Here is a 17,178-nt window from a genome sequence, read left to right on the forward strand (position 1 = left end):
CTCATTTAAAAAGCAATATTAAGGATGAAGTAGCATTTTTGTCTACTGTTTTTTTTTTAAATACATTTATTTTCCATTGATAATAATATAAAAATTAGACCCTTTTGGAAATATTTGTAAATCATTTAATGCATGCCTCCTTGTTTTCTTAAATAAAATATACTAAACAGAGCTGACACTTTTTTGATAATAGGCTATCATTTGGATCTAAATTGTGTTACCATGGAAAAACTGTATTTATCCATTTCCGTCCTTGTGGTTGGTATTTCTCATTTTATAAAACACTCTATTTAAACTTTTGTGTGTTTTCTCCTTACAAGAAATCAGTTATTCATGGTGTATAAATAACAAGCAAATAAATTTTGAATAACCATCATAAGGAATCCTCCTGAGTCAAGCGTTTAGGTTTGCATGCTGAATTTTAAGCAATTTTAAAGCTCTTATTTCCTCACTCTGTTCTGTTATCTGCATTTTAAAATGATGGTGGAAGTTGGTGTAGTTTCTACAAAAAGGAAAACACTAGAAACTCTTTGAGAAGCATATGCTGTGCTGGAGAAGGACTGTGCTTGGTGGTGACCTCTGGGCTTTTTCTGGCCAGCAGAAGTCAAATCCAGTTTGAGAAACTCCATTTTGTCATTATTGTTCATCTGCCAATTTTCCAGCAGAGGTGGAAAATATGAAAAAAGGTGACCATCCTTAAATAGGTCTTCTTGGTTTCATCTCTCCCCTGAATTGACATCTGCAATTATTTGTCAAACTTTGAGTGAACTTTATTACAAAAAGTAGAATTCTTGGAGTCTATGAATTGACATGTTAAAAGCAAGCTCTCAGTGGTGGTTGCCAAGGCTTTAATCAGGGAGAAGTGACTCAGTTTGAAGTAGTTTGGGTTCAAATAAAAGATGTGCTGGGATTTCAGATATGGTACTTTATTTGAAAGCCATTGCAGCAGATTTAATCTGAAAATAGGTTTAAATACATGTGATCATTACCTATTGAGCTGTGTTAGGGATGGCTTTCGATTTGATGTTAAATATTGTGTCCTTCTGAGATTATAGATAGCATAAAATGTAGAGTTTACAGTTTCTAAAATAGTTGAATGATTTGTGTTCAACCTGACAATTTATAAGAAGAAATTAATGGAAATGCTAACATTCTATAATATTCATGCAGAGGGCTGTATCACAGTTTTCTACTTGTTCAAATGAAAGTTTATTATTCATCCATAGATTTTTTAAAAAGTCTTCCATTTGTGGGATTCTCTGCTTTTCAAGAGGTTTTCTGTTCCTCTTTTAAGAGGAAGAGATTGCCACATTTTACAAGCAGCTGCTTATTCTTCAGAAGCTGAACATGCATTGCAGAACAGTGCCTGAAATTTAATTACTGTTTATGCCAGTTTGGTTTTCTTCAATTTGTAGCAGAATGAAATGAACTGCTTTAGACTCTTTCACTGATTTCATATATGTCAGAAAAATTACTTTTTCTGTGTTATTTTTTGAATGACTATATATATTTATTTATATTTGCTTAAAATAAGGCAAAATACAAGTTGAGATCTTTAGGACTTTTAGAAGTTACTTTAACTACTATTCTTTGAAGCTAAGTTTTTATTCAGGGTATAGTTTTGAACAAATTGTTGGCAGAAATACATAACCATTAAGATATGCATTGTTAGTTATAGGATATATATCATGAAGTATAAGTAGTAATATTGATTTAATATATAAGATGCATTATTTTGTCGTATTTTTATGGCATGATATATATTTAATGCAAACATTATAAACCATATTTTTACAAGAGTGTTGACCTAGGATTTTTTTCAAGCCTTTAGGAATCTTCAATTACCCATGCCCTAATGTTTTTTATATTAAAAATAATCATTGGTGAACTGTGGATTATTATGTGTCATAAACTGTGTAGGTAGTGGATACACTGCTGTACAAGGCAAAATGTCCCGGCCTTCATGGAGCTTATTTCCGAGTCAGTGATTTTAACTCCAGGAATAAAATTGAAATTTAAATGAAAGGCATTAGATAAAACATAGAATATGTAGAAATTACTCAAATATTTAAAAAGATACTTTGTTGGGGGCACCTGGGTGGCTGAGTTGGTTGAGTTCTGACTTTGGCTCAGGTCATTGTCACGGGGGTTTGTGAGTTCAAGCTCCGCATCGAGCTTACTGCTATCAGTGCAGAGCCGGCTTTGGATCCTCTGTTCCCCTCTCTCCCTACCCCTCCCCTGCTCACACTCTCTCAAAAATAAATAAAACAAAAAAGAGATGCTTTATTTTTGAAATGCTGAACGCTAATTGGTGTCATATGTGTTGTTTTGCAGGTGACATATGGAAAAATCACTTCCTCTAGTGCCTTGCTATCAGGAATGTTACTAAACCAATTCTAATCTCAGCTGTCCTGCCATGGTGCCTGTCTTACTTTAGTTAGTATCTATGATGGTTTTTGTCACAAATGGGATGTCTGAGCTGAGGAAATGCATCGTCTAAAATAGTTCCTTGTTCAAGGGAAGTTGCTTCACTTCCCTTAAAGTGATTTAGAAAAGTAACCAGTTTAGCATGCCTTAATTATACTTGTGGATCCCTTTAACCATTATATTTCTCTTTCTATCTTTAAAATAAAGCACAATGTTATCTTAATCATAGTCAAATGGTTTAGGATTGCCAATATATATCAACAGCCAAAAACAGGACAAATCTAAACTTTAAAATAAGGTTAAATATTGTCCTTATCATTAATCAATAATAGTCATATATGATGAAACTATCAATTCAAATTATCCTACAAATTATATCATTTTCTAATAAGTAGGTAGATAATCAAGCACTAATACATTAATAAAGATTTATTTAAAAAAATTCTTTTTCTTTTTCTTTTGTTTCCTGTTGTTTTAACTACTGCTCTTGCTACATTAATTTTTGGTAGTTTTGGGCTGAGAATGTCAATGTTCACAATTATAGGTTAAATAGGTTTTTTTATAGGTTCCTGAGGTTTCTTAGCATATGGAAAACCTACATGATGGAGATGATGTTACGGGCTGTTAGACAGAGGTTAGATAAAGGACTGTTCTTTTCCTCAAGGAGCCCATAGTTCACTAGGGTGGAGAATAAATTGAAATTCAATGATGTAATTTTAACAATAGATGTACTGTGCTAGTGCTGGCCCAGTGTACATTATATTTTTATTTGTTTAAAAATTATTCTATTGTAGGGGCGTCTGGATGGCTCAGTCTATTAAGTGTCTGACTTTGGCCTGGGTCATGATCTCACAGCTCCGGAGTTCGAGCCCCATGTGGGATTCTCTGCTGTTAGCGTGAAGCCTGCTTCAGACCGTATCTCTCTCTCTCTCTCTCTCTCTCTCTCTCTCTCTCTGTCTGCCCCTCCCCCATTTGTGCATGCACTGTCTCTCTCTCAAAAATAAATAAACATTTAAAAAAGTATTCTATTGTGCAGAGACTTTTTTTGTTTGTTTGTTTTGAGAGAGAGAGAGCGCACCAGTCGGGTCGGCACAGAGGCAGAGGGAGACAGAATCTTAATCAGGCTTCACGCCCAGCACTGAGCCAAAAAGGGGATTCAGTCTCACATGAGATCATGACCTGAGCCAAAATCAAGAGCCAGGCGCCTAACCAACCGAGCCACCCAGTCACCTCTGTGCAAAGACATTTTAAAGCATGGGTTTTCTTAGTCTTCTAATAAAAAAAGTCTTGTGGTGAGATCTGTTTCTTTGCATGTATTTGAAAGGTCCACACAGAACTATGGAACTGGCTGTGCCACCCACCATCTTAGAAAGAAGTGGGGGAAGAGCTTGGTTAATGGACAGCCTCTATGGATACAACCGGCTGTTATTTTTCTACTTGAAATGAAACGCTCCCCCCGTACACTCAGGGCAGTGTATCAATTATAACTTGTCTCCTCTCATTGGGGATAGTAAGTGGAATCTCCTTGTATTCTCTGACATTATAAAATATCAAGCATGCTAAAAGCTTGCATAATATAGGGCAAGTGTGAAGACAGTGCTAACATATACTTTCCTTGTTGTCCTACGCAGATTCTCTCAGGAACTCCATGACTCACACTTTTCCGGTGTTGGCTTATTAAACTGAAGTACTCTCAGGTGAAGGATATTTTGTTATATGTTAAATGCTCACGGACACCTTCAGGATTTTTTTAAGGCGGGTAAGACCAAGGAGTTCTTACTTTATAGTATATCTATCAAAGGTTACCTTAAGATGTCATGTCAAAAAATTCTAATAATTCTCATGACTGGGCAGGCATGAGATTGGCTACCGTACATAATGAGTAAAGTCCCCCCTACATAATGAGTAAAGTCCCCTTCTTCACAGGGAAGTCAGGGAAATTCTCTGAAGATATTTAAAGAAGCAGCCAGCTTATTAAAATCACATCTCCTGTACTAGAGTCTGGTTTAGAAAGAGGCCTCTCGTAACTACTACTCCTTTCTCTACAATGATATGGTTCTTTTTATTAACTTTCACAATTATTTTAACTTTTTATGTTATTATACTTATTCGTGTGCTTGCCTTATTTACCTTTCAAGAGCGTCGTGTCTTTAGACATAGTGTCTAGCACAGTATTTTTCTTTTAATAGTTAGGTTTGTTCCAAAGTCAAAAATCTCGAATTTAAATTCTAGAAATAGACTGGACTAAGATTCTAGTGTGGCAGGTTACATTCCAGGTGTTTGTTTTTAGTTTGTACAAAATGTATGCAAAATAAAATAATAGTTGCTTCACACTAAGGTCACAAAATTATTGGACCAAACTTTCGTTTACGTGTGTCACTACTTTTACTTTATACGAAGAATTATTTATGAATATCTTGTGTTCCTGCCTTTTGTGGTTTACAACTACTGAGACTAGTGGAGCCAAATAATACGGGAAAGCATTTAACAAAGATGCTTCTTTGTAAATTTTTTAGATGTTCACCTTCCCATGATTTACAAAGGCAGTAGCAGTTGTCGCCTCAGGGGAAACAAATACAGCATGGACCAAAAAATGTCACAGATCATTTTTGAATTTCAAATTAAACTTCTTACAGGTCGGTAGTGAAAAGTTAGTCTTATGAGCTACCGTTTTATGCATAAATCTGCCTTTTTGAAAAATAAAAATATTTGCTGAGCTCAAAGTTGAAGCCGGGAGGACTACGAACGATAGAGTGAACCTACAAGTGGTCATACAGTCTGTCCTGGATTTCAAGTGGCAGGTTTGGCACAATTTAGTGAGACTAGTGTATAGTCAAAGCTCGGTGCTGAAAAGCTATCTTTCTGTGCCTTGCCCTCTCCTGGGGTCAAAATTCTTCTCAGGGGGTCATTAAAACCCCTTAAATTTGTTTGGGATTTCCAGAGCAGTGGGACCTTTGCTGAATTTGTGCCAATGTCAGTGTGGAAGAAGTCTTGATCTCTCTGTGAAATGGCCAAGGTAGCATGGAAATAACACCTGGGGCATTAGGCAGAGGGGGATCTGAGAGACTCCTATCTGCCTGGTTTTCCCAGGCTCGTCAGCGTCTACTCCATCTGCTAAGTTTTCCCTTTTCTTTCAGGAATAAGGCAACCACTGTGTTAGAATTATAATTGTTATAATATCAGTATGAAAATTTTGATATTGGGGGAATACTTATTTGACAAATTCATTTTCTGTATCTTCTTTCTAAAAATTCTAATAAATTAACCTTTAGTTTTATGTAAATGCGAATCAATGAATGCCTATGTCTAGTACAAGATATTTGGTTTGTTACAATTATAGCATTATTATAAATAAATTTGAGCTATGACCCTGGCAAACATTCCACAAAAGCTAAGTGATGACGTTTTTAATTTTTTTATTAAAGTTTTTAAGATGAAAACAAAATGAAAAAGAGAGCCAATTCACAAAGAAACACTTAAAAATATTTTCTTAAGTGAAAGAACACATGTAGATAACGTGCATTTGCACTGGTGATGCTTTCTAAGAGGGCCGCAGGAGTAACAATTACAAGAAGAACATGCCGTTTTCAGTCAGGTAAGGATTTGTACGTTATTGTTAGAGTCTTCATAAGCACTAATTATTTAATTGAAAATATATCCAAAATAATATATTTCTTCCATGCTTATGGCTAAATATATCTAGAGTACTCAACAGACTAGGAAACTCTAAATAACTCACCCTCACAGCCCTTTGATTTGACATTTGACTCTGATTCCATAAGTAACTGAAGCAGGAATCAGCCTCTTAAACAAAAGGCCATCTTTGACTGGAATGAAGAGCATCCCTTGTTAAAAGCGAAGGCAAAAACCAAACAAGCAAATGCACCTGACAGGGATGATCTTGATTTGATAGTGACAAAACAGTCACATTCTCTCTGTTTGGGAGTTTTAAATGTCATACCCAGAGAGAAAGCGTAGAAACGGGCAGTAGAATCAGTACTGAGCGGAAGAGGAGAAATAAAGAGACAGACAGAGGGCAGAGCTGAGTGGTTAAGATGGAACTGTCACTAGAGCAGAAATGTCAACGTGATACCCGAACCCAGGTTATTAGTACATCCTGCAGCTGTAATTCCTGGAAAATGTCCTTGCCTCCTATTTTTTTGGTGCATTCTCCCTGCAATGAACCATTATGAGAGAGAACTTGGGAATGATTATTGCTCCTATCTTGAACTGAACTATTTTATTTATACCTTCAGAAATATTATTAGAATTTAAGCCACAGGGTAAATGTTAAAATCAGAATAATTAAGAGATCTTTTCCACCAAAAAAAATAGTGTCACAGATGAAGTAAAATATAGTCATTCCACAGTATGATACTGCCTAGTAGTTGTAGAGATCATATAAAATCTCATACAACTTAGTTTTCTATAGCAATTTTGTTCAAAATAAATATTAGTTATGTTTGAGAAGAGTCTTGTAGTGCTAACTAGGCAATATTTTTTTCTCCTTCATTGTGTGTGAAGCATTTTAATAATATGATAGATTACCCAAAAGCTGTAGAAATATTGACAACAAATTATAGTCTCTGCAAATAGGTCATATCTAAACTTTAATCTTAATTACAAAGTCATATTTTAAACCAAGTGTTAGAGCAAATGTTAACAACATTTGAATTAAGAAATCAAAATGTGCGGGCGCCTGGGTGGCTTAGTCTATTAAGTGTCCGACTTCGGCTCAGGTCATGATCTCGCAGTCAGTAAGTTCGGGTCCCGCATTGGCCTCTGTGATGACAGCTCAGAGCCTGGAGCCTGCTTCACATTCTGTGTCTCCTTCTCTCTCTGCTCCTCCCCCACTCACGCTCTCTCTCTCTCTCTCTCTGTCTCTCAAAGATGAATAAATGTTAACAAAAATTTTTTAATGAAAACAAAAAGAAATCAGAATGTAGTAGCAATTTTTTTCTTTTAATGAAGCTGTGTTTCCATGTTTTCTTTCTTATACTTTCATGATGATGCGACAGAGCACCTGGGAAGAGGCACTGTTTCTCCATAAAGACCAGATTGGTGCATAGCCCACACTTTCCTTACAGAATAATTCCTTGAACGGCTGTTTTTCTGGTTGTGCAAATGTAAAGCAAGTAAGCACTCATTTCCGTAGAGAATAGAATTCTTGGATTGCCATGCTAAACACTAAACACTAAATTATGATCACCTTTGGAACATGGTCAAGGAGCCTCTTAGGAGGAAAGTAATTGAGATCAGGACCTCTTTCCCCCAATATTCTTGGGACATCTGTAATAGGGTGGGAAGCTTCTAAGTCATGTCTTCTGGAAAGAAAATTATCCAAATTCTTAACAGAATTCACTTTGAGGGAAGTGCAGGCCTTTGTTGGTGGCTATGTAAACTCGATGGTCTGACTATTTATGTAGTGGGTTGTCACAGTGTATAGCTGAAGTTATAAGCCACTGGGCACAACCACTTTTGGTTGGCATTAGATTATTCTTTAGATACTATGCCTTAGCAGGTGAGGGTGAACTGAATGAGCTGTTACTTGGAACTCCAACCCAGTCTCAGAATATCTTCTTAAAGTACAATCGTTAAGTATCACTGGACTTATGAGGCTAGTTTTCATCATTTGTGAGGATAGGTTTATATGCATCTCTGACCTTACTATGATACTCTATAATATGTTGGTTTTTAAAAAGAACTTGTAATCAGATTTTTTAAAAACATAGAAGTTGATGTAAAAATATTGATGAATCAAAATAATTGCATGAATAAATTTAAAATTATAAGTGAGTGTATTTAAAATTTATTTAAAAAATCTTAATTGCTTTCAACACTATAGTAGAATGATAGTGTCATTAACTTCAATGTCTCTTACTTATTTGCTTAATTTTAAATAAATCATAAGAAGACATGAAAATAAATGCTGTTTCCCCCATCTAAATAAGTATTACTTTTTCCAGTTGAAGATTAAATATAATTTTGGTTGAACAATCATTTAAATCACCTTAATTCTCTTAGTAAAATCCCTTTGAGTTGTGTATACAATGCTTAGAGTGATGGTACACTGGAAAAAATACTATAAATGGCAAACATTATGTTACTTTATGGATACACAATTTTTATTCCATTTATTCCATCTGCAAAAATGTATTGAGCCCCTACTACATGTCGGTGTAGTTCTAGGCCTTGTATATACAAGTGTGAACAAAACAAAGTCTTTGACCTCATAGAGCCTAAATCTAATTGGAAGGGAGGCAGCAAAATAATTAGATAACATCAGATGGTGCTAAGTATCTGAAAGAAAGATAAGAGAGTGAGGGCAGGGAATATGGAAATGATTGCTATTTTATATAAGCTGGTCAGGGAGGAGCTCTCTCAAAAAGTGACCCATTTTCACAGGCACCTGAAGAAAGTGAGAATGGCCCTGGGGCAGAAGTGTGTTTGATGTAGTCCAGGTACAGCAAGAAGGGCAATGTGGATATTTTGGAATAACACTGGGATGTTATTATAGAAAGCGAGACCCAAGAGTTAGTCCAAGGTCAGAGCATGGATTCCCATGTCCACAATGGTTTTTACTTTGGCTTTTACTCCTTGAGAGGAGGGAGGCCATTGGGAAGTTTTGGGCAGAGGAGGAACTTCTAGATTTAACAAGTAAAAACCACAGGCTACCCAGTTAAATTTCAAATTCAGATAAAAAATGAATACATTTAAAAAATAAATAGGTCCCCAATATTATATGGGATGTACTTATGGTAAAACATTATTCATCATCTGAAATTCAAATGGACAATGTATCCTGTATTTTAAAGAAATTCTCTCATGGCTATGAGGTAAATAAACTTTTCTGGTAGGGCAGAAATACAAGTTGGTTGAAACTATTTGAATAGATTCAAATACATTCACTCATCAGTAACCTAAATCTGCTCTATAAAAATAGTTTATAGCTTGGTGGAATAAGTACATGGGAAGATAGGTGACTTGTGTTCTTTCTGTAATTACCTGCTTTGCTCAACTTCCTTTGGAAATCAGTAAAGTATCTCTAAAGTAGATACAATTTATTTCATTAGAAAAATAAGATAATCTTCTATAAAAATAGATATTAAGTTTTAAAAAGTAGAAAATAGACCAAAAAAGTTAGGATTTAGAAGACTTGAACAATTATAATGAATCATTTTGACCTAATGGACAAATTAGACTACTATACCTAAGAACTCTAGATTATACATTATTTTTCAAACCTACAAAGTACATTTGCAAACACTGTAAATATGGCATACAAACATACTAGTCCAAAAAAGCAAATCACAAAAAACTTCAACAGTGAAATCAAAGTATATTTTTTGAATACAGTACAAATTATATTATAAATCAGTGGCAAACTATAAATAATATATCCTCCATATGTTTGGATATTACAAAGAACATGAATGTATTAAGAAAAACATTTTAGGGGCACCAGGGTGGCTTAGTTGGTTAAGTGTCCAACTTTTGATTTCTGCTCGGGTCATGATCTAACAGATAGAGCCAGTGTTGGGCTCTGCGCTGGGCATGGAGACTACTTAAGATTCTCTTTCCCTCTCTCTCTGTCCTTCCTCCACTCTCTCTCTTTCTCCTTCTCAAAAAAAAAATTAAAAAATGTTTTAATGGATAACAAAATAATGCATACCAAATCTTATTTGAAATAACTAAAGCAGCATTTTGAGAAATTTATAATTTTAAATGTATAACTTAGAAATCAAGTATTACTTCAAAAGGTTGCAAAACAGATCCAACAAGTAGACAGAAGAAAAATTTAAGAAAAAAATAAACAGGGGCACCAGGGTGGTTCATTCGGCTAAGCATCTGACTCTTGATTTTGGCTCAGGTCATGATCTCAGGGTGTGTGAGACTGGGCCTTGTTGGGCTCAGCACTGAGCAGGGAACCTGCTTGGGATTCTCTCTCTCTTCTCCCTCTGCCCCTCCCCCAGCTCAGGTTCTCTCTTTCTCTCTCAAAATAAATAAATAAACATAAAAACGGAGAAAAATAAGTAGAAAACATACATGCAACAAAAAGTTCAACAAAGGCAAAAAAAATGTTTCTTTGAAATGAATAGTACAATTGGCAAAACAGTGGCTACTTATGAAGAGACAAAAAAGAGAGAAAAGGTATAAATATTAGCAATGAAAAAGAGTGGCTGACTACAGGTGGAATACACAGAGTTTAAATAGATCATATAAAGAAATATTATAAACAATCTAATAGCAATACATTTGAAAATAGATATGAAATGAACAACTTGTCAGAACTGACTGTGGAATAAAAAAATTAAATGAGTATTCTATATTTTTTAAAATATTGAATGCCATCAATATTTTTCTACAAGTAAACCTCAAGGTCATGACAACTTAACTTTTTTATAACTGAACAGACAAGAAAGGAATATTTTTAATATTGTAGAAGATCTTCTAGAAAATAGAACAAGAAAGCTCAACTCATTTCATGAGACTGGAAAACCTTGACAGTCAACTCTGATAAGGATAGTATAAGAAAGGAGAATTACTAGCCAATTTCATATAAAAACATAGGTGTAAAAATTCTCAAAAATAATTGCAAGCCAAAATCAGAAAATACATGAATAGGAAAATATATCTTGAACAAATTTGATATATCTCAGGGAATGCAAGTTTCATTGGACATTAAAAATCAAACAATGTAAGTCAATATCTCAACTGATTAAAAAATAAAACAATGTGTTCACCTTAGTAGAAGCAGAAATAATATTTACAAAAATTCAGCATTCATTCATTATAAAAAGAGTAACAACCTCATGATCTTTTAGCAAAGTAAATACAGAGGAGAACTTCTTTAATCTGGCAAAGGCTAACCAGAAAACAAAATTTAACAACAACAACAAAAAAAAACCCACAGCAGACCATTTTACTTTCTCTTTTTTTCTTCAAAAAATAGGATATATATATATATATATATCCTATGTTAATCCTACATCTTTTCACCAAAGATGGATTCTCTGTGCTTTCATCTAATACACATGTTCCCACACTTATTGCCTACAAAGATGTGTCTTGAGAAATTCTTTTCACTATCTGATAAAAAATCATCTTGTTTTTACTGGATCAACAGAGTAACACAAACATTTTATCCCATGTTAAAAAAACAAAACAAAATATACAATGTCTGTAAGTCCAATTTGCCTTTTAACGGAAGCAACCATCTCTTTGCTGAATGATGGAGGCTGGGAGGATGGATGAAGCAAGGTTAAGTCATCCATTGATTCAAAGGTTTTTTGCTGCATCTGTTAGTTTTCCTCCTTAGGTGCAAGTCTTTCCTTATTTTTTGACATTTGTGAGGTTAGTGAGCTCCATGAAAGAGTCGCATAAACCGTAAGCTCATCAAGCTGTGCTTTTCTGATTGTTGCTTGATCTACCTCATTTATCCTACTCGATTTTGAACAATCTCTGCAATGAGTCTAAATTATACAATTTTAATTGTTGAAAAATAAAACCATTTTCAGCATTATAGAACCATTTTTTTTTAAGTTTATTTATTTTGAGATACAGAAAGAGCACAAGTAGGGGAGGGGGCAGAGAGAGAGGGAGAGACAGAATCCCAAGCAGCTCAGAGCCTGATGTGAGGCTTGAACCTGTGAGATCATGAGCTGTGAGATCATGACCCCAGGCAAAACCAAGAGTTGGCCATTTAACCTGCTGAGCCACCCAGACACCCTTGGAATAGAGCTTTTAAGACACTATTTTATACTTCCCTCATGTCCATCTTAATATGTCTTATGTCTACAATTGAGGGAACATTGGATAGGGCCTTTTAGCATTGCCACAGATATTTTAGGAAACATATTATTTTTACCTATATTTATATAATCAGAAGACTTGCGGGAGAAACAGAAAATTTAAAAGAGAAGCTTGGAACATCTCAGATATTTTATGGGTGTCATGACACAATTATTGGTGTCATATTTAGACATTGAAACTCAAAGGTATAAGGTGCAGTAACAATGCAGGTATTTGTAGAAAATGTTTATTAGAATAATATCCTATGTATTACTGAAATTTGAGGGCTGTTTTTAAATTTTATGTAAACTTATTAACAAGGAAAAAAGTCATAATTTGTAAAACATAAGTGACTCTTCCAGATTTTGTGGATGATTATTTATTATTCAGCCTTTTTACCCCAACCCTACTTTCATTCCTTTTCATTCTCAGTCTGTCTTTCCTCTGCTTTGAGCTTAGGCAGACTGGCTGCTATGACATTCACTGCCTCAGCTCTCTTGCTGGCTGAGTTGGGATTGGTTCAGCGAACGAGGGTGCCTGATATTGAATTACTTAAAAATAGACTTTGAGATGGTGAGTTATTTGGAGATCAATGGGGAATTCCTTTGAAAGATACACTTGCAAGGAAGTCAAGTAGGCAGTATTAGCAGAAGAAGATGCTGTCCTATTATGTGAGGACATCTGAAGCCTCAGTCATTGAGGGTGAGCTCTGGAGCTGTGATTGGCCCTTCAGATTTGTTCCAGTGGGTTCCATTTGTAGTCCCACCACAACTAATCATTATTGGGCATTGTTCTTCAGAGAGAAGTTTCCTTCGGTGAGGCAGTTCTCTGAGGCCAAGGCCCAGGATATTTATCAGAGAATTTTTCTGCAACTCTGAACCATCAACCATCTACCTACCATGATCTAGGTAGAACATCCTACAATCCAGTAATGAGAAGAATTGACACAAGATTAGAGGGTGGAAGCTGGTTCTTTGAAAGAATTAACAAAATTGATAAACCACTAGCCAGTTCGATAAAAAAGAAAAAGGGAAGGACCCAAATAAATAAAATCAAGAATGAAAGAGGAGAGATCATAACCAACACAGCAGAAATAAAAACAATAAGAGAATATTATGAGCAATTATATGCCAATAAAATGGGCAATCTGGAAGACATGGACAAATTCCTAGAAACATATCCTCTACCAAAATGGAAATAGGAAGAGACAGAAAATTTGAACAGAACCATAACCAGTAAGGAAATCGAATTAGTAATCAAAAATATGCCAAAAAAACAAGAGTCCAGGGCCAGATGGCTTTCCAGAGGAATTCTACCAAACATTTAAGGAAGAGTTAACACCTATTCTCTTGAAACTGTTCCAAAAAATAGACATGGAAGAAAAACTTCCAAACTCTTTTTATGAAACCAGCATTACCTTGATTCCAAAACCAGACAGAGACCCCACTAAAAAGGAAAACGATAGACCAATTTCCCATGAACATGGAGGCAAAAATCCTCAACAAGATATTAGCCAACAGGATCCAACAATACATTTAAAAAAGTATTCACCTAGACACTTCTCTAAAGAAGACATCCGGATGGCCAACAGGCACATGAAAAGATGTTCAACGTCGCTCCTTATCAGGGAAATACAAATCAAAACCACACTCAGATACCACCTCACGCCAGTCAGAGTGGCCAAAATGAAGAAATCAGGAGACTATAGATGCTGGAGAGGATGTGGAGAAACAGGAACCCTCTTGCACTGTTGGTGGGAATGCAAATTGGTGCAGCCGCTCTGGAAAGCAGTGTGGAGGTTCCTCAGAAAATTAAAAATAGACCTACCCTATGACCCAGCAATAGCACTGCTAGGAATTTATCCAAGGGATACAGGAGTACTGATGCATAGGGGCACCTGTACCCCAATGTTTATAGCGGCACTCTCAACAATAGCCAAATTATGGAAAGAGCCTAAATGTCCATCAACTGATGAATGGATAAAGAAATTGTGGTTTATATACACAATGGAATACTACGTGACAATGAGAAAAAATGAAATATGGCCTTTTGTAGCAACATGGATGGAACTGGAGAGTGTGATGCTAAGTGAAATAAGCCATACAGAGAAAGACAGATACCATATGGTTTCACTCTTATGTGGATCCTGAGAAACATAACAGAAACCCATGGGGGAGGGGAAGGAAAAAAAAAAAAAAAAGAGGTTAGAGTGGGAGAGAGCCAAAGCATTAGAGACTGTTAAAAACTGAGAACAAACTGAGGGTTGATGGGGGGTGGGAGGGAGGGCAGGGTGGGAGGGAGGGCAGGGTGGGTGATGGGTATTGAGGAGGGCACCTTTTGGGATGAGCACTGGGTGTTGTATGGAAACCAATTTGACAGTAAATTTCATATATTAAAAAATAAAAAAATAAAAAAAAAAAAACCTAAAAAAAAAAAAACAAAAAACAAAAAAAAAAAAAAAAAAAAAATAAAAAAGTATTCACCACAACCAAGTGGGATTTCTACCTGGGATGCAGGGCTGGTTCAATATCCGCAAGACAATTAACGTGATTCATCACACCAATAAAAGAAAGGACAAGAACCATATGATCCTCTCAATAGATACAAAGAAAGTATTTGACAAAATACAGCATCCTTTCTTCATAAAAACCCTCAAGAATGCAGGGATAGAAGGAGCATACCTCGAGATTATAAAAGCCATATATGAACGACCCACTGCTAATATCATCTTTAATGGGGAAAAACTGACAGCTTTCCCCCTAAGTTCAGGAACAAGACAGGAATGTCCACTCTCGCCACTGTTATTCCACATGGTATTGGAAGTCTTAGCCTCTGCAATCAGACAACACAAAGAAATAAAAGGCATCCAAATCAGCCAGGAGGAGGTCAAACTTTCACTCTTTGCAGACGACATGATACTCTATATGGAAAATCCAAAAGATTCCACCAAAAAACTGCTAGAATTGATTCATGAATCCAGCAAAGTAGCAGGATATAAAATCAACACACAGAAATCGGTTGCATTCCTATCCACCAACAATGAAGCGATGGAAAGAGAAATCAAGGAATCGATCCCATTTACAGTTGCACAAAAAAACCATAAAATACCTAGGAATAAATCTAACCAAAGAGGTGAAAAATCTATATACTGAAAACTATGGAAATCTTGTGAAAGAAATTGAAGTAGACACAAAAATGGAAAAAGATTCCATTGTCCTGGATAGGAAGAACAAATATTGATAAAATGTCGATACTACCCAAAGCAATCTATATATTCAATGCAATCCCTATCAAAGTAATACCAGCATTCTTCACAGAGCTAGAACAAATAATCCTAAAATTTGTATGGAACCAGAAAAGACCCTGAATAGCCAAGGCGATCTTGAAAAAGAAAACCAAAGCAGGAGGTATCACAATCCCAGACTTCAAGCTATACTACAAAGCTGTAATCATCAAAACAGTATGGTACTGGCACAAGAACAGACACTCAGAACAATGGAACAGAATAGAGAACCCAGAAATGGACCCACAAACGAATGGCCAACTAATCTTTGACAAAGCAGGAAGGAATATCCAATGGAATAAAGACAGTCTCTTCAGGAAGTGGTGCTGGGAAAACTGGACAGTGACATGCAGAACAATGAACCTGGACCACTTTCTTACACCAGACACAAAAATAAACTCAAAATTGATCAAAGACCTCAATGTAAGGCAGGAAGCCATCAAAATCTTTGAGGAGAAAGCAGGCAAAAACCTCTTTGATCTTGGCCACAGCAACTTCTTACTCAACACATCTCCAGAGGCAAGGGAAAGAAAAGCAAAAATGAACTATTGGGACCTCATCAAAATAAAAAGCTCTGCACAGCTAAGGAAACATTCAGCAAAACTAAAAGGCAACCGACAGAATGGGAGAAGATATTTGAAAATGACATATCAGATAAAGGGTTATTATCCAAAATCTATAAAGAACTTATCAAACTCAACACTCAAAAAACAAATAATCCAGTGAGGAAATGGGCAAAAGACATGAATCGACACTTCTCCAAAGAATACATCCAGATGGCCAACCGACACATGAAAAAAATGCTGAACATCACTCATCATCAGGGAAATACAAATCAAAACCACCATGAGATACCACCTTACACCTGTCAGAATGGCTAACATTAACAATTCAGGCAATGACAGGTGTTGGCAAGGATGTGGAGAAAGAGAAACCCTTTTGCACTCCTGGTGGCAATGCAAGCTGGTGCAGCCACTCTGGAAAACAGTATGGAGGTTCCTCAAAAAACTAAAAATAGAACTACCCTATGACCCAGCAATTGCACTACTAGGCATTTATCCAAGGGGTACAGGTGTGCTATTTCGAAGGGACACATGCACCCCCCATGTTTATAGCAACAATATCAACAGTAGCCAAAGTATGGAAAGAGCCCAAATGTCCATCGATGGATGAATGGATAAAGAAGATGTGGTAGACTTAGATTCCACCTACACCTGCCTAAAGAACCCAGAAAACCGCCAGAGGATTAGCAGAAGGGAGTCTCCGGAGTCAAGCGCAGACCAGAGGCCCACGGAAGAGGGTAGGAAGGGTGGCGAGGCGGTGCGCGCTCCACGGACTGGCGGGAGGGAGCCGGGGCGGAGGGGCGGCTCGCCGGCCAAGCAGAGCCCCCGAGTCTGGCTGGCAAAAGCGGAGGGGCCGGACGGACTGTGTTCCGACAGCAAGCGCGACTTAGCGTCTGGGAGGTCAGAAGTTAACAGCTCTGCTCGGAAAGCGGGAAGGCTGGAGGACAAAGGGAGGGAGAGCTGCTGAGCCCCCGGACGGCAGAGCTCAGCTTGGCGGGGAACAAAGGCGCTCACCAGCGCCATCTCCCCCGCCCATCCCCCAGCCAAAATCCCAAAGGGAACCAGTTCCTGCCAGGGAACTTGCTCGCTCCGCGCAAACACCCAACTCTGTGC

The 17,178-nt window shown here is 36.6% G+C and overlaps 1 long non-coding RNA gene across 1 annotated transcript in view; it reads left to right on the top strand.

Moving 5' to 3' along the window:
- LOC122211886 overlaps positions 1-17,178 on the top strand; it is a 161,731-nt gene that overhangs the window by 71,689 nt on the left and 72,864 nt on the right. Inside the window, exon 3 of the long non-coding RNA XR_006198884.1 lies at positions 4,059-4,186. This is a non-coding gene — a long non-coding RNA (uncharacterized LOC122211886). The remainder of the gene's footprint in view (positions 1-4,058; positions 4,187-17,178) is intronic.

Source organism: Panthera leo, chromosome F3, assembly GCF_018350215.1.
Source record: "Panthera leo isolate Ple1 chromosome F3, P.leo_Ple1_pat1.1, whole genome shotgun sequence".
NCBI lineage: Eukaryota > Metazoa > Chordata > Mammalia > Carnivora > Felidae > Panthera > Panthera leo.